General features: G+C 36.9%; 1 protein-coding gene across 6 annotated transcripts in view; it reads left to right on the top strand.

Annotated features, from left to right (window-relative positions):
• The window catches only part of Wac (WW domain containing adaptor with coiled-coil), a 59458-nt gene that overhangs the window by 10650 nt on the left and 26772 nt on the right, over window positions 1-22036 (top strand). The window lies entirely within an intron of this gene.

Below are 22036 nucleotides of genomic sequence, written 5' to 3'. Positions count from 1 at the left end.
TTTAAGATAAGTATTGTGTTTGAACTGACATCAGGCAGGGCCTTGTGCTAGTCAAGTGCTCTACCATGGCTTCCTTCCTTAGAAATACATGTTTGATGTTTGGAAATAGTTTTTCTTTGGTATGAGTTCAATAAATAGATCAAACCCCTTAATGTATCTTTTATATTAATTTTTACTTGATCTGTGATTTTCCTCACAGTGTGATAATTAAGCAGTTAGATTTCATTTCTCAGTCTTTAAGGCATATTTTGATAGGTGTGTTCTATTTTGAGCAGAGTGAAGCTTTTTTCCTTTTGTGGATAACAATGAGACTGCATGTAAGGAAGTGTTTTGTCATCAAGCCTTAAATGTTTTGGCTAAATTACATTTACTCTGTTTTTTAAATTTTAAATTAATTGATATTTTTTTGAGCCAGTTTTGCTGGGTAGCTTTTTTGGAATTCATCTATGTAGACCAGGCTAGTTTCACACTTGGGGTATCCTGGTGCCTTCCAACAGCTGGGATTACAGTTGTGTGCCCAGTAAAATAGCATTTATCTTCACCTTATTTTCTTCCCTTATTGTGTATTGCAGCAGGTGTGACATCGTTTGTGTGAATATCTGTGTTGTTACAGAAGAGGCTGTCAGATTCTTAGAGGCAACTGGATTTAGAGATGGTTATAAGCTGCTATGTGGTTGCTGGGAATCAGCCTGGATCCCCTGGAAAAGAAGCCATTATACTTAACTGCTGAGCCATTGTTCCAGACCAGACCATTAGTGTGTGTCTCCATTTTACATTATAGCTGTTTTTTTTTTTTTTGTTGTTGTTGTTTAGTATTTTGAGGTAGGCTTGTAGGTATCCCAGACTGATCTTGACCTCATTATGAATCCTTGAAATTCTGATCTTCCTGTGTCTCACAGAGTGCTGGATTATAGGTGTGACCACTACCACAGCTATTAAACATGTTGCTGGTAAAATGATTGTATGGCTTTGTGTATGCTAGGCAAAAACTCGACCAAATAGGTGAGCTATATTCTCGAACCCTGTTATAGTGCTTTAATCACAACTCATGATTTATGTGTGGTTTATGTCCTATACTATAGGCTACTGGTAGTCAGAGGTTGCTGTATTTTGTCTATCCCTAAAAACAATGATATATTTTGCTCTATAAACTTCATTTTTGAGAACCAGTATTCTAATTTAAACTAGTGATTTATTGTATTGGGATTTTATTCCTGAAGTGACTGGTGTTAACTGAAAGTCTCTTTGAGTAAGGAAAAAAAAAATGAGAATGCCAGTACTACATGGGCAAACTTCTATATTGCAGTAATAAACCCTTTGAAAACATAAACGCTATCCTCATTCAGCAGTGGCTCAGTGTTTAAATGTCTTGGAGATTGATTTATGTTTCAAAGCCACTTTGCAGATAAGTTGTTGTCTCTTTTGTCACATTTGAGTTTTTACCAAAAACAGGGTAAACCAAGTTGCCTTACCTTCCATTTCACAGTATTTTCATTGAATTTGTTCTTTTCAGTAGTTAGGCCTGTTTTTCAGTGATAAAGGAATAAGGTTATTTATATTTGAGTAAATGTTACAGGCTCTCAAATCCCCCCCCCTTGCTGTTTTTTTTTGAAGGAATAGGTAAGAACCGATGTCATTCTCCATACCATCCTTGGGTTTGTGGTTCTTCATTCCCTGTTTGAATCTTGATGTAATACTTGCTTTCCAGTATTGTCCTGCCTGGCCTTAAAAAAAAAAAAATGGGCCGTGGTGGCACATACTTTTAATTTTAATCCCACCATTTGGGAAGTAGAGGCAGGCAGATCTACAAAGCAAGTTCCAAGACAGCCAGGACTGTTACACATAGAAACCCTGTCTCAAAAATACAAAACAAAAACTGTCTTCTGAGTTTAAGAAGCATTCTTTTTTTTTTTTTTTTTTTAATAGGTGGCAGGGCAGTATGTCTTCTTGCTGTTGCTTTTCTATTAGGCTCATAATTGACCAAAATTTTGTTGAAATTCAGGGTTATTGACTCATAGATCCTGAAGTTTTAGTTGTTAGCCCTATATTATTTCCCTCAGGTGTTTTAGAATTTCATACATGAGTACAATGTACTCTTTATTTTCTCCTATTGTGTGTCCCTGCCTCCTATTCTTCCTCTCAGCTAGGTGTTCTGCTTTTGTTTTGACTCTTAGTTGACTTAGTGCTGACTTGGATGTGAATGGGGTAGGAATCTCATACCTTTTTTCAGAGCTTAACTCTAAAAAAATTATTCTTTTTCCTGAACCCATCGTTTGCTAAAAGTTTCTGAGAATAGGGGTTGGTCTTCGTGTGTGAGCTCTTCCTTATTCATGTTGGGATTTTGCATGGCTTCATCTTGTTCAGGTCTAGTATATGCATTTCTGGCCACTGAGGGTTCATGTATGTAATGGTGCTGTGTTGATGTCACAGCAAATACTGTTCCATTATAGATGACTATTCCCTCTGTTTTTAGAGTTTTCTGTCCTCTTTTTAGTTGATCCTAGAGCTTTGGTGGCAGTGGTTTGTAATTAAGATAAATAATTTTGAAGTGACTGTTTCACAGTCTATTTATTGTCTGCAGTTGTGGGTTTCTGATAGGGGTTGAGAATAACACTTATCTATGGGTGTGAAGATAACTTAAAGTATCAATTTAATACTGTGTATACTTAAAAGAACAATAATAGTTTCTTCCAGGGTGCCCATGACCTAGCCGGCCATTGTTTTTGTTCTTGTCCTTGTTTATGGGTGTGGGTGTCAAGTTAACTCTGTCAAGTATGAGTTCTGTCCTGCAGAGTAGACCTTTAATCCGTTTAGAAAGTAGTTGGTTACTCCCATAATATTTGGATCACTATTGTACCAGTAACCATATTAATATGCCCAGTTAGTCATTACTGGGGCCATGCTGGCTAAATAAATATTGACCTTGAGCCCCGCCACTCCCCTCCCCCAAAAAAGCATACAATGAAAAATAGCCAGTAGGTATGAAGATTGCATATTGGTCTCAGCTTGGTTTCTCCATGCCCTGTGACATAAGTATGTGGTGTCTTCAGCAGTTGCGGGAGGGGGAGTCTTAGCAGTAATGTTTGTAGGGGTAGAAAGGGCTTTTGTTCTTTTTTTTTTTTTTTTTTTTTCTTTTCTTTTTTGTGGAGCCCATTGGTTCTTTATATCTCCCCACCCCTATCATTCCTTACTAGTTTCCTGCCATCTAGTTTTTCAGAGGGATAACATGCATTGTTAGTCTTTCTCAGATTGGGTTACCTCCCTCAAAATGGTAATTTGTAGTACTACCCTTTACTTGGAAATTTCATTTTTCTTCTCTAGGTGAATAATATTCCATTGTGGAGCTATATTTTCATTGTTAATCAGTCGATGGACATCTAGGTTGTTTCCATTTCCTATCTAGTGTGAATAGAGCACTAGTGATCACAAGTTAGCAAATGTCTCTGTATTAGTCCTTTGGGAATATGCACAGGAGTGGTATATCTGGATCATGTGGTAAATTGGTCTTTAGATTCTTTGTCAGGTTATAGCTGGTAAAGTCATTGGCCCCCTCCTATTTTGTAAGCTGCCTTTTTATTCAAATGATGGTATCATTTTTATTTTTATTTTTTTATGGGAGGGTTTAGTTTCTTGGGGGCTCTTGTTGGTTTTAATACCTGTATTACCAGTGCCTTGTTAAGAAAGTGCTTTCATGTGAGGATAAATTGAAGCCCATTCCACATTTTCCATGAGCTTTAGGCTATCAGAACTAAATGTCAAACATTGTAGGTGGAGGTTTGTGCAGTAGCCCTGCATCTTTGATGTGTTAAGATATTTGTTATATGTTAGAAGAGGAAAAGGAAGCATATGGAGAACTTCTTTAGGCTTTGAAAAACTATGGATGGTCTTTGGCTCTGTAATGAAATGTTAGAATATCACAGTTAGGAATGAGCAGTGAAGAAGAAAATGTCGAAGGGCTGAGGATCTATCTAACTCAGCGAGAGAGCTTTTATCTAGGAGTAGGGCCATTCACTCCTCACTGCCAGAAATCTTTGAGTACTGACTTGAATGTACTATCTCTAAGAGGGGTCCCATTTGAATCTAGCAGTGTGTGTGGAGGTGAAGAGTATCAAGTGGAAAGAATACTAGGCATACCTTAGTTAAAATTTAAAGATTAAAGCTTTGCTAGATTTTAGCATTTTGACTGAATACATAACCTCTTGCTTACTATTTAAAAAGAGAACTAGATTGAAATTTATTATTTCTAAACTCCTTTTTAAATAAATGGCTTAAAAGTTGTACAGGGGAAATTTGAGACTTTTGCTTTAATTTCTGCTATATATCTTACAAACATGTGCTAACCTAAAATTCCCAGCCAGAAGTATAGTGTAGGAATCTTGGGTTTCTTTTAATCGTGTGATGTTCATTTAGTGCTTTTAGTTGGTAATGGAGAATAGCAGTCAGCAAAAGAGCGACCTTTAGTTTAAATTGAGAAAGGCTTAAAATTTTCAGGAATATTGTAGGCAGAACTCATGTATACTGCGTACTGTTTACTAAAGTAAACTTTAAAAAGAGTGAATGAAAATAGGTTTGGGACACAGTCCTTTCTTTAATCATGGCATTGTAGAGGCAGAGACAGGTGAATATCTGTATGTAATATTACTTCAGTTAATCCTGTCAGTATGACTCTATTAAATTTACTATACATTTTCAAGAACTGTTTTCTCAGAAAAACAAAAAACCAGAAGAACTAGATCCAGCTGCAGTTCTTTTTCTGGGCATACATCCAGAGGATTCTATTCTAACACAGGGATTGGGTTTTTTTTTTTTTTTTTTTTTTTTTTTTTGTGATTTGTTTTGTTTTTGTTGTTTGTTTTTGAGACAGGGTTTCTCTGTATATCCTTAGCTATCCTGGAACTCACTCTGTAGTCCAGGCCAGCCTGAACTCACCTGCCTCTGTCTCCTGAGTGCTGGGATTAAAGGCATGCACTACCTTCCCCCCCATATATATATATATATATATATATATATATATATATATATATGTATATATGGTATTTTTTTAAATCATTTCACCATCTTCCCTCTTTCCTATAATCCTACATATACTGTCAACCCCTAAGACCAACTCAAATTCATGTCTTCCTTTTTAATTATTAATTATATTTGTGTGTGTGTGTAACTTGCTGAATCCATTCAATTCAGTGTTGCTTGTTTGTATGTTTGCAGGACTTGGTTTTGGATTAAGGGACTCATCCCTGGAGAAGACTAAATCTCCTTCTCAGCAGAGATCATTTACTCTAGGGATGGGACCCTTGAGATTTTAGCATGTCTATTGGTGGTGTCCTTGATCAGGTATTGTTAAGCAACTATATTGCTGAGGCATGGGTGTAGCTTCCCTGTCATTTCCAGGAAACATTCTCACAGCAGACATTCTGGTCCTGACTCTTACAGTCTTTTCTGCCCCCTTTTATGGGTGTTTCTTGCATCTTAGTGTATGGATCATACGGTATATACATAGCAATTGGAGCTAGGTGCCCCATGCTCATTAGTTCTGTGTTTTTAGCAGTTGTAGCTTTTTGTAATGTTCTCCACCCTTGCAAAGAGAAGCTCTGATGAAAACTACACTATATACCACAGGTTGTTGCACCTCCATGTTTATTTCTGTTCTGTTTAAAACAGCATGGAAATGGAATCAGCTTAGATGTACATCAACTGGTTAATGGGTGTTAAAAACGGTTCTTACATAACCCAGTTTTATTCAGTCAAGGAAAAATGAAATTTAGAAGAATTATGGATGAATGTGGAAATGCTAAATGAAATAACTTATACTCAAGAAATGAAATAATTTTGTGTTCTTTTTCATATCTACATCCCAGATTTTTTATTTCTCTCACTTCCTTGGAATTCTAGTAGATGTTGTTGGGTAGCCAGCGTCTGTCTGTTTGTTCTTCTCGTCTGTATGATTATAAACTCAGATTACAGTGCCATGGATTCTGGAGTAGAACTTGAGTCCTCGTGATTGTCTAGCAAGCGCTTTACTGACTGAGGCATGTCTTCAGTCCCCAGAACTTATCTTTTTATACATGTATTTGTATCAGTGATTATGGCAGATCATGAAACTTTTATAAAGGAGAGAGGGAAAATAGGTGTCTAGAATGAGACTGAACCTGTGAGAGGAAGACAGAAAAAAAGTCAATCGAGGAAATTTACTGTTGAAAGGAGGGATCTGACTCATAAGTTGTCTTCTGGCATCCACATGCACACAAACCAGTAATTGTAAAGATGAAACATTTATACGATCTGAAGAGAAACCAAAGTATACAAACCAGTGATCGTAATTAAAAAAAAAAAATAGAAAAAGGCATTACACAATTTTATAAATCATTTAAGGGTTTTATACATGAGAATGCTGTGCTGCATTATTTCTGTGGTGGCCCCTCCAGCTTCTGCAATCTTTACATAGTTCTTAGGTGTTTATTTGGTATGTGTGAATGTTTTGCCTACATTTTTGTATGTGTACCTCATTCATGCCACATTGATGCTGGTAATTGAATTCATGTCCTGCAAGACCATTTAATCTCTGAGCCATCTCTTTGGCCCTAGTCTTTTTAGGTTTATTAAAATTCAGGAAAAATTATTTGAGGATGTTACACATGAGTACACTGGATTTGCATATTTCTGTGCCATTTCATTTCCTTCTTTATTTTCCAAACATCCCTTCTAGATAGAATTCATGGTTTATTCTGTTGGTCTTTGCTGTGCTGTACACACACAAACACACACACACCTCCCTTTGCCCTACTGTGTCCAGATGTTGCCCTTATTTGTATGTATTTAGGGCTGATCACTTAGGATTGAGATAAGTATCCTGAGGAAATGACGGATAGCCTTTGACTGCTAAAGTGTTGAAAACAAGTGGTGAAGAGTTGTGTTAACTTTCTAGTTTTAATAGACTACTGTGTGGATATTGAAACCTAAATTTCATTATAGATTTCTGAGGGAATTTTCAAATACTACGTAGAATTAGCATACGTTGTAGGCTTCTGTGACTTAAGCTTAAGTACTGAGGTTTAATGAATCTTAATTATCTTGCGTTTTCTTATTTTTGCTTTGCTGGCTCAAACTGGCTTTATAACTGAGGTTAGCCCTCAATTCTGAACCATTTCCCTCTACCTCTTCAGTTCATGGATGACAGCCATGCACCACCACTTCTAGTTAAAAAGGTCTTTGATTACTTTTTTTTTTTTTTTTTTTAAATCAGCCCTGACTGTCCTGGAACTCTGTAGACCAGATTGGCCTGCCTTTTCCCTGATGCTGGGATTAAAGACTACTGCCTTTAATCTTTATCTTTTCTTTGTTGGTAGAAGCAGCGTATAAATCACCTTTGCCATGTTTGACAGTATTTCTTGATTGGAAATAGATAGCTAGCATATGCTTCTCTACCTCACAGGTTGTTCTCAGCACTCTAACCACTATGATTTTGTAGACTAGGCTGGCCTCAGTCACATTTTATGAAATGCACATTTGCTAATTTACATAAAATTTTTCCAGTACCTTCCTGTTGTGTTGGCCTTTAAATAAAGCACAAACATTTCAAGGAGTAGCTTGCTACAGCCTTTCTAACTTTCCTAGATTGAGTTCTTTGTCCCTGGTGGATGTCCTGTCGTTGGTGTATTAGATGTTATTATCTCTTCTGGCTCCTTTTACATATTTGTACTTCTTAGGAGTTAATTTGCAAGCTACTTTCTCTAACCAGCTACACCCAGCCTAGGGATTATTCATCATGTCCATTGTGGCATACATGTCTGTGGTATATATTTACTAGATATACTGTGAATATATTTTAATGTTTAAATTTGCCTGCTTGTTTTCCTGTCCCATTCGATTGTTAAATGATGAAAGGCATCTTCTTTCAATTCTTTAGTCACATGTGGCTAGCAGATTGTTACCCTGTGTATAAAAAGCTCTTGGTTGTCTTTATGGCTCCCCTCAAGACTTAGCTTATTTGTCCTCTATTGCTTTTGTCTCTGGAGTTCTCCACTATCAGTTTTAGCTGCACTGTCCTTGTAATCCTTTAAATGTATAAGTCAGATTCCTACCTTACAGATTAGCATTCTCATTTTGTTTTGTTTTTTGTTTTTCGAGACAGGGTTTCTCTGTATTGCTTTGGAACTTGTCCTGGAACTTGCTCTGTAGACCAGGCTGGCCTAGAATTCACAGAGATCTGCCTGCCTCTGCCTCCTGAGTGCTGAGATTAAAGGCGTGTGTTACCAATGCACTGGAAGATTATCATTCTTACAGAACATTTCATACATATTATCATATCGGAGTTCTGAAAATGATGACTAATTTGAGAGAGTAGGAAAAATTTATTGACATGAAGTTATCAGAAGAGTTACAGTGAGTATTTTGTATTCAGGACAGGAACAGAATGGTCAAACGCTTGGTCTCTAGTTTTTTTTTTTTTTTTTCTCTACAAGGCACTTAAACACATTTCCCCTTCTCTTCAAAGGGTTTAACATGTACAGCCAGTGGTTTTTAGTCTTGTCAGTTTTTCAGTGTGCATGTTTTGTTCATTCAACTTTACAGAGGCAGGCAGCCCTATACTTTTCCATTTTTTTGGGGGGGGCATGGCTAGTAACATTGTACTATTGGTTTTCAAAATTTAGTTTATGATTGCTTGTGGTATATAGGAATGCCACTATTTTAACATAGTAAGACCAAGTAGGTACAAACTTGTGGGTGGTGGGAACTTGATGTATGCCAGTTTATCATGCTTCCAAAAGTCATGGTGATGTTTCACACAGAAATTTGTAAGCTATTTAGTAATACTCTTACCTGGCTTAGGAATTGTGACCCTCGGGAACTAAGAATTGTAGTTAGTGGTGGGAGATCTGGGATAGACATTAAGTTAAAGCTTAAAAATGTTTAAATATGTTTAAAACTATAATCTTGACCCTTGATGGTAAGAAACAATGGGACCTTAAAATCCAGAAAGTATAGTTATCTTGGTATTCCTGGGGATTTTGATTCCATTTCCCTCTCAAATTCATGTTTATTATGTTTAAGCCTTTTACAGAAAATATATTTAGGATACCATATACAAGTGCAGTGTAACATTGGTATGCAGTGCAGTGTCCTATAAATATTGTCATGTTTTGTCTGGTGTTGTGTGGGTCTTGTTTAAATGTCTATGTTGAGGTTTAATGAGTACAGCTTCCTTGTCAAGTCTAGAAGACACATTGTTGTAGTGATGCCCTGGACCTCTGGCTATTAGTCTTTCCTGCTCCTCCTCTGCAATGCTCTGTGAGCCTCTAGAAAGTAGAGGTTGTGTTGTAGATGTGTTGGTATGTCTTGGGGGAACCCCACAGTCCATTCTTTGCATTTTGGACTACTATTGACTCCAGTGGTCTCCACCTGTTGCAAAAAGAAACTGTTTTATTGGGTGATGAGGTCTACACTTAATCTGAGGGCATATGGATAAGTACTTAGAATTGTTGAAGATTATACTGGTTTAGTAAAGTAGCACTGTGCTAAGACTTCTTGTAGTTACCACAGAGTAGTGGCTTGAGTGTATATTACCAAGCCTTAAGTCCAATTAGACAGCTGTTGGTTACCCCAAGATATACTTGCTATATTTCACCTGGGGGGATATTCTGCCTTTGTGGTCATTGTTATGGTTCATAGGCATCCTAATTGGTAGGAGGGCTATTGTTAACTATTCTTCCCAGGTAGCTTGGATAGCACCTTTGTACACTGTGAGAGCAAGTCTTCAGGCCGGAGGCTTGTGACACAGCACTTGATTTTTTTTACTAAGTGCTGTGTCACAAGTGTTTGGTATCTTCAGCAAAGGGGTCTTACTTCCAAGTTCTGAGAGGCAACCAAGGGCAAGGGCAAGAACCTGTAAATTGTTTTGCTAGTCTCCTCAAACTAGCAACTTGAAGGCAGGTTTTCAATGCCTGACACTGCTTTTTAGTTTGTTATATATGGCTTTTCTAGCATTATCACCCCAAGTGGGATAGCTGTTTTCAGGGTGTGTGTGATATGTTTCTTTCCCTATTTATTGCCTTTTCAAACATTCTTAATTCTTAGTGTTATCAACTTTTTCTCTCTGAATTTCCCTGCTCTCCATCCACATATGCAGTTGTGTCCCTACCCAGCTGTTTTCCTATTTACCCCTTCAGAGAGCCTGTGTCCTACCATCCTCTATAGAGATCTTTGAACCCCACCCCTACTCCAGTGTCTTTTTACTTTCCTGGTTACTGCACTTAACCCAGGTTGTGTACTCATATGAAGATTTCAGGCTGGGATCCTCAGATAATAGAACATTCAGTGTTCTTCTGGTCTGGATTGCTTGCTTCAGTATATAGTACATTTTTGATGTATCTTAGATACTGAACCTTATGAGGTATTCAGATTAGAGCTTTTCCTCCCATTCTGTAGGGCAGCATCTGTTGCTACTTCTTCTGCATACAGGCTTTTTTTTTGTGCTATGATCCACTTATTTTTTATTTGTTGGTTATGCTCTGATGCCATACTCCATTATCACCAAGACCAATGTCAATGAGATTCATCCATATACTTTGTTCTAGACGTTTCAGTTTTAGAGTTTTCATTTAAGTATTTTAACTTCTTTTTCAATGTGTCGTAAAATGCCTGTTTTCTTACTTCTGTTTGCAGATGTTTAGTTTCCCTGTTTATTGGTCATTCCTTATAATGTATTCTTGATAGCATTGTCCATGATTCACTGTGTATTTGTTTTGTATATGTCTTATTTGCAGAGCCATACTGGTTGGATTACTATACTATACCTTTGTTAATATAGTTTTAGAATTGAGAGTGTGGTAACTTGAGCTTACTTTTTCTTTCTCAAAATGGTTGTTTGGTATCTTTTATGTATTTATCCAAATCTTCAGATTTTGGGGGTGGGTGGGTGGTTTATGTGAAAGGATGTTAATGGAGTATAAAGATTATCCTGGTTGAAATGACCTTTGTGTAATAAACATGGGTAGTTTTGCCTGAAAATGTCTATGTAATCAATTATAATACATAACTAAAAAACAAAACAAAGCAGGTATATAGCTGATAGTTAATCTTGACTATTCTGTTTGGGGCTTTTATGTCAGTCCATAGCTGTTTCATTCCCCTCTCCCATAATATAGACACATGGCCTGATTCCCAAAACTAATGAATGGTTGGTTACAGTCAGACTTTCTTTGTAATGTCAGATGAATAATGACATGGAGGCTTATCAAGTGTGAAAGCTTGGTCTTAGCTTAGGCTTGTTCCCAACCAGCTGTTATAACTTAAATTAACACGTTTATATTAATCAACATTCTGCCACATGGCTTGTTACCTCTCCTCCGTACTGTATATCTCACTTTCTCCTTGGTGAATCCCCTCCCCTCAGATTCTTCCCAGAGTTCCTGTCTCTGCCTGGAAGCACTGTCTATCCTTTCTGGTCTAGCTATTGGCCATTCAACTCTTTATTAAACCAACCGGAAGGTGCCTTAAGCAGATGAGGTAAAATAATCCTACAGTAGTCATCAGTCAAGCCCAAGTTCTTGTAGTTGTAGTGGCAGATTGTTGAGTGGCCCTCCAGCCTGATTTATCCACTGCTTCTCTCTCCTTTCCACACCCAGGTCTCTGCCCCAGTTCACCTGCCACATTTTCCTAGTGCCAAGCAAGTGCTACAGCTCATAGTGGAGCCTCGTGTTCTCAGGGGTATACTCTGGTGTCATCCTGGGGCTGTGGGATTCAGTCCAAGAGCACTGTGTCCTGTTTCATTTTCTGCATTCACATTTGATAATCACCCTTTTCTGACTCTGTTGCGTGGAACCTATGCTATCTTTTTCTGATATTACACACTTGACTAATAAACCTTTAGGCCATAACTTAATGTGTTTCTGATGCCAACAATTTGACAATGTAGTAGCAGTACTATAAAAACTAGTAACATACATTGTTATCATTAGCTGTATGAAAGATAAAATTTCTTTTTAAGCAGCCCAAATTAAAAAAACAAAAACAAAAACACTAAAAAGAATAGCTCCAAAATGGCTCAGAATTCAGTAAAATATTCTTTTGGCCTATTCTTCACCTTTCTTCCCTGTCTGCTCTCTTACCTTACCTGGAAGAGTGGGAGACAGAATGATAGTACTCTTAAGAGACTTTCAGTACTTCAAAATGAGAAACTGACTTGTGGTGCAAGGTTTGGTAAAAGTTCAATGATTACTGATGTGGTTTTTGTTTGTTTTGGCTTACATTGGAGTGATTTGTGTGGTTTAGGAACCAAATGGAGATATTGTTTAGATAGATTGGTGGCTAAGAGTCTGAAATTGAAGGCAGAGCTTTGTGGTAGATTTATATTAACTTATAGATAGAACTTAAGGGAATCCACTTAACTCTAGAAAGTGAATGAATACTAGGGGCTCAAAAACTTTTTGTAAAGGCCAGGCAGTAAATTTTGGTTTTGTCATCATTGGGTCTTTCAAATAACATGCTATAAAATGTGATTGAGTCAAGTGAATTTATTGTATCTGTCTGGGTTATAATATGTCTGACTTGGATGTATAAATGGATCAAAGAATCCTACCATGTACTGATAACTCTGGGAAAAGATAAATATTTGAAATATAACTTCTGCTGAATTCGTTTTGTTTTTATACCATTGTAACATCATTTAAGTTGAACCATTGCTAGAAGTTGAACTAAATTTTGCTGTAACTGCTAAAGCAACTGCTGACAGGAAAGGCGTAACCAGCTTTAAGTAGGAATTTGCCAATACCTATTGTACATAAAGAAGTGAGGGCTGGGGATTTACCATGCCACTTAAAAGTCAAGGTGTGATGAAAAGATTTAGCACAGTAGAACAGGAAGAGTGTCTCTTGGAGGCTCACTGAGGAAAACATCTAAAAATTGTGGATGGGTCAGGCCATATCATTGGGTAAAAAATGTAGGAACTTGGAGACCTAAAGGACATGGGCCACAGTAAGAGTAGGAGTCATCTTGGGCTTCTTTGAAACCCCCCCCCCCCGGTGTATATGTGCACATGGAAAAATAAGTACTTTAGTTCACATCAAGAAAGCATGTTTTAATGATGTCCAGCAATTTTTAGGGCATATTGGACCTATTTAGAGGTGCTATTTGTTTCTGTGAAAAGTCTATTTGGAATTAGATTAAAACTTTTTCCCATGTATTTATTGTGTGTGTGCACGTTAATGCGTGCATGCATGCGTGGATGTGTAGTCATTTACATACTATGTAGTGATTAAAACATGACTTGTTGGGAGTGATTCTCTTTCCATCATGTTTGCTTAAGGGATGAAAGTCAGACCATCAGGCCCTTTACCTGCTGGTCTTCTCAATGGCCCCAGATTTGTATTTGTAGCGAGATATCTAAGCCTGTATTCCCAACACCTAGGTAGTTGAGGGGGGACAAATATCCTAGTTTAATCATGCTTCTGTAGGCTGTCACAAAATATCCTTGACTAAAAGCAGCTCTGGGAGGAAAGGGCTTACTTAACATTCAGGTCTTAACATGCAGGCACCACAGTCAGGAATTCAAGGCAGAAGCCTAGAGTCAGGAACTGAGTTAGAGGCACTGGAGGACTACTGCTGTTTACTGACTTGCTCTTCTTCCTGTTTCCTCAGTTTGCTTTCCTCTTTCCCTTATTTCTTGTTTTGTTTGTTTTTAAATTAGGATTTCTCATACAGTATATTTTTGATGATGATTTTACCTCCCCCAGAGATCATCCCAGGTTCTTGCATCCATCCAAATCAAAACCCTTTCTTTCTCTCATTAGAAAACAAACATCTAAAAATTCTGTTCACTTTCTTACCCGACACCACATCACCTGTCCAGGGATGGAGATATACTCAATATAATTGAAGTTCCAAAAAACTGTAGCTTGTGTCATTTTGATGAGGACAAGGATTATGAGTTGAGAGCCAACTGGGTTATAGAGTGAGACCCTATTAAAACAAAACCAAATAAAGTAACAACAAAACCTTTCATAATAGTTTATCTTTTAGTATTCTTTTCAAGTAATTTGTCTTCCCTAGGACTTTGGAAGATATGGTTATAAAAATTTTTGGTCATAGTTTTTTTTTTTTTTTTTTTTTTTTTAAATTTGGCTTATAACCAAGGTTGCTGATGATTTTGTTCAGAGGTATAAAACAAAGAAGGTTTGGGTATGTGTGGTAGGGCCTGCTACAGACATCATATATATTGTTCTTTATTCCAAAAGTAAATTTTAAGATGACACTTTAAGAACGATACGCAAGGTTCTCCTCTGCCTCCTCGTGAACACCACAACCTGCATACATGTGTACCTTTAGATAAATATACATGCACAATAAAAGATAAAAATTGAGGATTAGGAATAGTGAAAAATGAAAATGCCTTGGAGTTCATTACTATAACTGATTTTTGTATCTAGAGGGCAAGATGAATTTGGGAACTTAACGTGCTGATTCAAGTTCTTAGAGAGTTGTTAAGAATTCTTCAGTCTAAACTGGTAGAGCACTGTCTACAGGGTACCAGAAAGTGTCCGATCATTAGGGGAATGAAAGAAAAGCATACAATTTGTCTTGTTAATGTAAACACATGTGCTTAACGTTCTGCTGTGGAGGCCGGAGGACAGGTGTAGGGGACATGCTCTTTACTGGCTGAGGCAAGTCCTTAGCCTTTTTTTTTTTTTTTTTTTTTTTTTTAACATAAATACATTTATTTATTGGGTATGTGCATTAAGGAGGAAATGTCAAGGTAATTTGCATGTGGGTCTAAGGCTGTGACTCAGATGGTTTGTTGTCTGTCCTTAAGCATTAAACATAAGATTTGCCTGCCATCCTAGGACTTACACTATTCAGCATAACTTCCATTCAGTTCCACAGTACACAACCATGTAGACTGCTAATATTCTATCTATTAGCAATTTAACCACTGTGATACTCTATAGGTAGGTGTCTTGTTGATCATGTGTAGCATAAAAAAAGTCCTCAATGTTATAGTCAAATTGTTTTATAATCCTAATGACCCAGTTTTCCTGTTTTTGACCTCTAATCATATTGTCATCATGCAAATATTTAAACATTTTTCAGGGAAAGGAGTTCAATTACTGGTGTTAATTAAAAGCAGCAATATTTGTTTCTAGTGTGGAGTAACATGAAGTGAACCACATTTGCTTCTCTTTTGCTCATAATATCTGAGCATCTCTTCCTGGATACATTTTAATGTTTAGTTGTAACATACTACTGTAGAACAATTACAGTACATGTGCATATAATGCATTAATGACAATTTTTTATTTTTAGCTTCTAAGACTCTTGAGTTACTATTTTCAGAGGTACATATTATTGCTGCTCTTTACTTTTGATAAAAGTAAAGCATAGGAAGTAGTGATAATATAGTTTCTGACATTTATAGCCAAGTATATACCTATACTCAGACTATCATTGTGAAAAGAGATTCCAGAACTAAGAATAAAATAAAACTCTGAATTTTAGTCTGCCTTTGAGGGTATTCTTTGGACTGGAAAAGGCCATAGTATATTCTATAGTTACAGCAGACATGCTTCTCAAACCTGGCTGTCAGAATGAGTTAAGTAGTTCAGCAGAGACTCAGAAGGCCTCAGATTGTCAAGAGCCATGACTTGTAACTGTCCCCACACCATTGTGTTTTATGCTGAATAAATGAGAGATGTCTTTTACTTTGTTGGCTTCTCACAGGAAGTTCAACATATAAATGGCCAAAGATTAAATGATTGTTACATGAGAATAGTGTTTGTGTTAGGTGTGTGCTCCCTCTTGCATGTGGAGGTGTGCAGGGTGAGACAGGTGTGACTAATAATACATAACAATAAAAATGTGTAATAGGTATATTGTGGAATAAATTGATATGCTCTATAATGTCTGTCATTTGGCATAGAAGAAAGCAGTAGTCATCAAAACAAGCAGTTGGTAACTGTAGAGTGGGTGTTGATCCCACTTACTAAGCTGATACGTTTAGCTGGTTTCAACATTCCAGCTCCAGTAGAGCTGGCAGTCCTGCAGATTTCTTACCTTGAATTTTCTTATTTTTTTTTTCTATAATTTCATGTGGCCAAATTACAGTTGCTTTAATTTTGAATTCTTCTTAGTAGGTTTTGCAAGGTGCTTGCTCTCAACTTGAATTTTGTCCTTTGAAACCACAGGAGGAATAGATTTTATTTCTGCAAAGTTGTCATCTGACTTGCATACTTGAGCCATATGCACAAATAAATGCAGTGTTTTTAAAAATTCTATAGCATTCATGTTTTTACTCTTAGCACAAAACCTAGTGCGTAATCTGCTATCTTCTGGCATTAATCTATAATCCAGGTCTGAATTGCCAGTTATGCATGGCCTTCCTATGCATAGGTGCTCTTAAAATATTTTATAGTAAAATTCAGCAGGTTCCTTGGGCTATGAGGATGTGTGTCATTGTTGAGTTTTAATTTATTTTAATATTTGCATTCTCAGATCTGATACTTGTTTTATAGGGTTCATTTTTTTTTTTTTTAAAGGTGAGTTTTATTAGAAGGGGGGGGGTGGGTAAAGAGACAGAGAGAGGACAGAAGAGAAGAGGGAGACAGGAAAAGTCCTGACTGCCCCAGGGGGACGGCAGGAAAAAGCCGGGGTTCATTTTTTTTTTTTTAAAAAAATTATTCCTTACATGTATGTCCTGCCTGTGCACAAACTATAACCTTCAGTTGCTATACAAATTGGTTTCGTCTTTCATTATCTGACATTTTAAAGTACTTAACTGTTTTTTCTTTTGCGTCAAGGCTCTAGGTGACTTGGAACACACTAGGTAGATCAAATTGGCCTTGAACACACAGGTTTACACAGGTGTGCCTGCCTCCTAAGTGTTAGGATTAAGCATTTTTGTCCTTTTTGTCTGTATATATGCTTTGTGATTTCTTAATCATATGTTTCTTAGGAGTGACATTGCTTTCAGTGGTGTTTGTTTGTTCTTTCATTCCCTCTGTCTCTTCCCCATCAATTAACTAATTCTTTTGACAGTTTCATACATGTATTCAATGCTTCTTGACTATATTCACCTTCAATTCCCACTACCCGATTACATGTAGATCTGTCCTCTCTGAATGTCCCCTTCCCACTTCATGTACTCTTCCTCCCTCCCTCCTCAAAGTCCAGTTGGTGCTACCTGCTAAGTGTTGATTGATCTTGTTGGCTTGATCTTTTGTAGGTATCCATGCCTGCAGGAAGTTTACAGCCTCTGTGTTCTATTCCAAAGAGCATTCACAGCACTCCTCCCTATCATCTTGCTCTTTCACTCTTGCCTTCCTGTGTTCTGTGATGTTCTCTCAGCCTGGGTTGGTTGGTATAGATGTCCCATTTGGGATGGATGGAACACTCTACAGTCACTTGTTTTCAGCGCTTAGACCAGGTTTGTTTCTGCATTACCCAATGTTCACTGCAGAGAGATTGCTTCTTGGACAAGGTTGAGAACTTCACTAGCATGAACACTTGAAGGGAGTTTTACAACATCCATGTTTGCTGAGTACCTTTTGTAGTTTTGTCTGCTTGGAGCTCTGACCTTCCAAGCTGTGGCCTTTTGACCTGGTTTACCAAGTGTGAGTTCCTGTGGAGGCAGGCCCCAGTTGAGTCTAGAAGTGGTTGGATTTCCACAACCTCCTCAGTGCCTGACAAGCAATGATGATTTTTATTTTATGCTGTCGAACCCAGAATGGGAACATATCCTACCACTGACCTATCCTTCCCTGCCCTCTGATTATTTCTAGTGTACTGTTTGATAGTGTCATTAAATTTGTAAGAACAAAAACTATTGCTTTGAAAAGTGTTTTCTTGACTAGTTGATGTTCTGTGTTCCTTTGGCCTCTGCGTTGTTGGTAAGATTATGTGCACTTCCTGTTCTCTTGGACATTTAAATATATTTGCATATAGTATTAATTTGGTTCTTTGGTTCTTATTAAAGTTTGCTTTTTTATAATTGTTTATAATTTTGTGTACAAATAAAGAAGTACGGTAAATTTATTGGAGGGGAGTGCCAGGTAGAGAGAGATTGTTTTCTCTGAAGTTTTTGGAATTGATGAATATTATTGAGGCTTTCTTTTGATTCAGGAAGTTCTTTCCTTATTACATTAAAAAAAAATCTTAGGAGACAGTTCTTCAGTTTTGGTTTTGGGTATGCATATCTTGGGCCCATCATTCAACCGCCATGTGCTTTTTTGTGTTTCTTTAAAGTTTTAAAGTATTTATTTAATATGTATGGTTGTTTTGTGTTTATATATATTTGTGTACCACATTTGTGCCTGGTACCAGATGAAGCCAGAAAAGGGCGTTGGAATCCTTGGGCTTGGATGGTTGTAAGCTGCCATATGGGTGCTAGAAATCGTATCCAGGCTCTGAAGAACAATAAATGTTCTTAACTTCTGAGCCAGCTTACCAGGCCTGCTTTCCCTTGATTGTCAAATTGGGCTCTTTTTTTTTTTTTTTCTTCCCAAAATGAAAAATTTCTTGTTATTACAGCAGATCAAAGTTGTTTTCAGATACTGTTTATGATTGTAAAAGATGTCATATCCATTCCTCTTACCCAATTCTAGATACTCAGGTCCCTTCTATAAAAATGGCGTAGTGTTTGCATATGGCCTACATTCATCTTCCAAATGCTTCAGGCCACCTTCTGTATTACCTGTAATTTCTACAATTCAAATGCTATGCAATTAAAACATTTTTATCATATATTGTTTAGTTAGATATATTTAAATGATATGAGAAATGACAGTATGTTTTGCAGTTTTTGACATAAATAGTATATGTATGTATGATAAACCTCAATTTATGAAAGTTATGTTCAGTAACTTTGTGGTTGTGACCATTAAAATTATCATTAATCAAAGGGGATCACTGACTATCAAGTGCAGTCTCTTGTTAATTATCTTCTAATTCATTTGGTCTTATTTAAGAGACATTGTTTGGTTCAGTGTCAGTTTTGCATCTCACTACTACTTAGCTGGTAAGTAGTTTGTAAATTGCAGTATAACTCAAAATTAGGATAACTTGGTTCATGCATCGAAACTTTTTTTCAAGGCAGGAGGTTCAGAATAGCAGAAGTATAGGTAAACATTTAAGTAGCAAAACACAAAAGGCTGTCAGTCTACTTTGAAGAATCAAGTTTATCCTGAAAGCAGTACAGATTCATGTTATATTTCTACTGTATGCTTCTAGGGATAAATATGGAGGAGGTCAGAATCTTGTTATTTATTTGGATCCATCCATCCATCCATCCCTCCATGCCTCTTTTCTTTCTGCAGGGTTTCTCTGTGTAGCTTTGGAGCCTGTCCTGGAACTCTGTAGACCAGGCTGGCCTCAAACTCATAGAGATTTGCTAGCTTCTGCCTCCTGAGTGCTAGGGTTAAAAGAGTGTACCACCACTGCCCAGGTTTTTTATTTTATTTTATCTTATTAGATTGGTTTATGCTTCAGTCACTTAATACCTAGTCTTACTAAAGCTATATTGGGGAATATTTCACTAAAGCTGAATTCATATTAGTAATATGCCAACAGCATGGAGAGGACCATCTAAGTAGCTTTGTTTCTGTTTTCTGAATTTGATGAGAAACACTGTTGAGTTTATCTCAGCACATACATGTTACCTGTTACTTTTCACTTGAAAGATCACTGAGCTTCTGTGGGTATAACTGAGTTGAATTGTGATGGTTCCTGCTCTGTGGTCATGTTATTCTCCCAAATACTTGTTCTTCTGTTTGCCTTAGTAAGAAAATATTTTTTCCTTCTCACTCTGAAAATATATAAGTTGTCATAGGGTTGATGGAGAAGTAAACGTGAGATTAAAACAAATTAGATCTCGTATAGTTGTGCCTGGCAGTGGTTTTGGGCAGGACTCAGCTTTAACTGTCACTGCTGATCTTGGGAAGTTTGCTCCTTTCCCAGTTATATCACTTAAGTTTACAAAGAGCGATATGTAGAAGGGAAGCTCAAATAAAACACTCCTCCAGATACTTTGCTAAATTATGGCTTTTATTAGTTACTTTTGTGAAGCTTATTCTTAATCTAGTGGGTGTTGATTTTGACATAGCTGAAAGCTAACTGATAATCTTCTGTCATGAAATACTAGTTTTTTTTTTTTTTTTTTTTTTTTTTTTTTTGTAAGGGAATAGGTAATCAATTAGTGGAATGTTTGGCAATGTTTGATGTTTATTGATAATCACTACAACAAGTAGATCAGGAGACTCACCACAAAATACAATACCATGTCCATAGAGTGAATCATTGTTTTTAGTAAATCTCTAAAAATTTTTTTTTTGGAGACGGGGTTTCTCTGTATTGTTTGGAGCCTGTCCCAGCACTCACTCTGTAGACCAAACTGACCTCGACTCACTCTGTAGACCAAACTGACCTCGAATTCACAGAGATCTGTCTGCTTCTGCCTCCTGAGTGCTGAGTCATGTGCCACTAACACCTGGCTTAAGCGTAGCTTTTTGTTTAAGAAAATTACAAATAAATGTCAGAGTAGAGCATCTAATTCAGGCTTTATTAGTAAATTATTGTGGTGTTCATTTCAGACAGAAGTGGAGGTATTGTGAAAATTCATGGAAGCAACAATTTGATGAATAGTGTATAAAGATATTCTAGTGGCACAAACTAATTGTTACGATTTATCTGCAAGATGGAAATTTCAGCATGTTATCTTAAGTCTTTTAATTTGGTGTAATAATTGGTGTTGATAACCCTAATAATAACCTTAGGGCAGTGATTCTTAGCTTGTGTGTCTCGACCCTTCAGAAAACACAACTTAATATTTACATTAAAATTCACAATAGTAGTAAATTTATAGTTATGAAGTAGCAATGAAAATGGCTTTATAGTTGGTATAACCATAACATTATGTGTAAAAAGGCCTCAGCATTAGGAAGGCTGAGAACCACTGCCTTAGGCCCCTTGATATCAACTCATTGTCATTGATTTGTTGTGAGGCCTAATTTGTAGTTCTTAGCATGATGTTGATTTCCTAGAGTAGAAAGATCCTCATGGTGTACAGTGTGGAGGATTCCAGGGCCATGCTTTCATGTTTCTTCTATCTAGTAGCCTGTGGAAAAAATCCTTTTGTTTTTCCATCATCAGATTTTGATAGTGGCTCTGGAATGCTATCTCCAGTTTGAAATTTGATTTAAATTGAATTTAAAATCAGCTTCGAGTAGTTTTACCCATACCTTACTGCCTAGCACATAGAAAACTGATGTTCAACACAAGCTTTATTTTGTGCATACAGCTTAGATATGGTGAGCAGCTCCTAGTTAGGAAATTCTTCTGGAATGTCGGTTTTCTCATGAATATGAGCTGTTAAGACAACCTGGCATGAAACTTGGAGATCTACTTGCCTCTGTCCAGCTTTGGGCTTAATTTTGATTGTTTTCTGATTTGTGTGTGTGTGTTGTTGTTGTTGTTGTTGTTGTTGTGCGTACAATATCTAGAAAAATGGTTTAATTCTATATATAAGATAATGAGTGTAATATAATAAGTGGATGCAAAAGCCATCAGGCTGCTCCACTTTCAGACTTTTGGGCAGATTTCTTTTATTGAATTTCCTACATTGATGTTAGGTTAACTTTGCTAACCACACTGATGGTTAATCCTCTTATCTTGTGTGGCATAATAGCTTTTTTTGAGTCTGTTCATAGCTTGACTTATAAAAGGATCCATAATCAATTTAATCTTGGCTATAGCTGTTGCTAATTACTGTTTGTTAGTACCCAGTGTATGTGTATAGATTACCAGGCCAAGTTCATCTACTTTTGATGCCTAATGGAGGATTGGCAGCGTACATTCATACATTTGCTCCTTTCTGTTGTAGTTTTGGATAAATCAGCTGACAATTTCTGTTTGGATCTATTGAATCTCATTAGTCATCACCTTCTCTCTCAGTTCATCTTCCTTTTTTATCCATTTAGTTTTTCCTATTCTTACCCTTGTTTACTACGATTATAATTTGGTAATTAATAGGGCCCACAGGACTATTGTCCAAATC

The sequence above is a fragment of the Phodopus roborovskii genome, unplaced genomic scaffold, assembly GCF_943737965.1.
Source record: "Phodopus roborovskii unplaced genomic scaffold, PHOROB, whole genome shotgun sequence".
NCBI lineage: Eukaryota > Metazoa > Chordata > Mammalia > Rodentia > Cricetidae > Phodopus > Phodopus roborovskii.
Note: the sequence above shows the minus strand (reverse complement) of the source record. Positions and strands in the feature narration are given on the sequence as shown.